General features: G+C 42.1%; 1 pseudogene; it reads right to left on the bottom strand.

Annotated features, from left to right (window-relative positions):
* Positions 1-348: 348 nt before the first annotated feature.
* On the bottom strand, positions 349-1,621 carry LOC127183760 (eukaryotic translation initiation factor 3 subunit E-like; annotated as a pseudogene).
* Positions 1,622-2,219: the final 598 nt, after the last annotated feature.

Here is a 2,219-nt window from a genome sequence, read left to right on the forward strand (position 1 = left end):
TAAACATGTGCACACAGGCACACATATATCGCACACATATGGCCATATACTCACATATATGTCCCCATGTACACACATGCATGGACACACACACACACACACAAACAAACACACACACACAAACACACACACACACACACACACCTGCACTTTAAATAAAAAAGGAATCCTGTAACAGGAGAAATGTGGAAAGTCCTTTTGTTTTTTTAAATCACAGCCAATTTTATTCAAATTCCCTAAAATTTATAGCAAACATGCTAATTGCTTCTACAAATGTATGTCATCCTTTATACATAACGGTTGCTATGCCTTTCATTGCTTCCTTTTTCTTCTTTTCTTTATATTCCTTTAATAGAAACCAGAATCTTGGGTTGCCCAGTTGGGAGCCTCTGATCTACTGTTCTAATTAAGTTTTCTTTTCAATATTCATGGCAACATTTGGCTTCTAAACAGAAGACTTTTCATCTTTTCAGTCACTTGCTGATAGGGTGAGACTGCATTGTTCCTCATCACCACGTGACCTAGCTTAGAACGAACCTTGGCATCCAGCCTCACATTTCTAGTCAAATTCACAATCCACCTTTCAGCTTCTTCTGGAGTCATATTCAGTTGATCTGCTAACATATCAATTAATGCTGATACACTGAAGAGGTGGGCATTTTTGATGAAGCCCTCAAGATGTGCCACCAAGAAGTCATTCATGAGCACTGATTCACCTTCCCTCAGCTTTTTCTGAGTGCTACTGAAATCAAATCTAACATATAAGCACTCAACAGATTCTGAATTGGCTCTTTGTGTGTGTTGGATAACTTTCACTGGATCTTTCAGCACCTGCTGGCATTTCTGCACATCTTTGTTATGATGGCAGTGGCCAAAGAGTGGAGAATATGTGGACACATTCTCAGTGCAACATTGGGTTGCATTAAGGTTGATAAAGGAAGAGATTGATAATATTATCATGGCCTTTTGGATGGTTGAAAAAAAAAAAACAAAAAGAGACCAATTGATGAGCCATGTTTGCTGCTGATGAGACTGGAGTGGAGAACTCACAGAATTATTGTCTACGGTCTCTTTTAACCTAGTAAGGTTTTCCATGGCTGCATCCCACTTATGCATTAAGATTTCAGAGGCCAGCTTTCCCCAGAGTGAACTTAAAACATTTCTGTTTGTTGCTGGAACCAAAACTCTAAAGAAGTAAAGATTCTCTGCCGCTCCTGAGTAATTTCCACACTCATACTGGAATTTTGTGTATCTGTAGGGTGTATCTAAACACTCTTGCCTAAACCTGTGCTTCTCTGACAGGTAGTGAACCATCTCTGGTCGATTGCATCGGCCTTGTAGTTTCTGGATCTTGAAACATCTTCACAATTGGTTCTGTTTCTGCCTGGAGCTGTTTCAGCTGAGCGACAACTGTGGTTCTTTTTTCTCACAAAGCATGAGGGAGGTCATCAGAATAAAGGTTTTTGTAGACATCCATTGCAAAGTCTAGGAAGATCCAATTTTCCTTGTGGTAATTCTTTTCATTATGTACCCTTTTCATGGAGAGAAACTCAAGGAGTGGAAACACCAGGTGCCGATCCAGAAAGTTCGTGATCTTAGTAGTCAGGTCGTACCTTGCCATCTTGCTGGGGGAAAGGGCTTGGAAAGTTCCTCTTTAGAATCCAGCTTTTCTTGAAGTTCATGGCATCTGTGTGAGCCTTGATGCTTAGCTCGACTGACAGGATCTAAAATGACCTAGGAGACAGGACTCTGTGCTTGCCTGTGAGTGATGGCCTTGCTTAGCCTGTGGGCATGCCTGTGTCTATATTAGGCTCATACCATTCCCTAGGCTGGATACCAGACCGGAGATTTTCTAGGTTTCGTCTTACACATTGGCTCCTCTAGAAGGACGTTATCTCAACCCAAGCCCGGGTCACACTTCTGACTATAGTCTGTGTTCCCCTGGATCTGGCTGTTTGTATATTCTACAATGAGGAGAAGAAATGGTTGCCCACACTCAGGTGCCAAGAGTGCCAACATCGTTCATCCAGTGACTAGGGGCAATGCTCTTCACTGAGCACACACAGTGCATTAGCCCCAGATGCCATTTTCTAGGGACTGATTACCTTCTTATCCTATTGCTGAGAGAAAACACTTTGACAAGAAGTGGAAAGATGACTCAGCAGGTAAAGGCACTTGCCACCAAGCCTCATAGCCTGAGTTTCATCCCTGGAACCTAT

The sequence above is a fragment of the Acomys russatus genome, chromosome 31, assembly GCF_903995435.1.
Source record: "Acomys russatus chromosome 31, mAcoRus1.1, whole genome shotgun sequence".
Classification (NCBI taxonomy): Eukaryota; Metazoa; Chordata; class Mammalia; order Rodentia; family Muridae; genus Acomys; species Acomys russatus.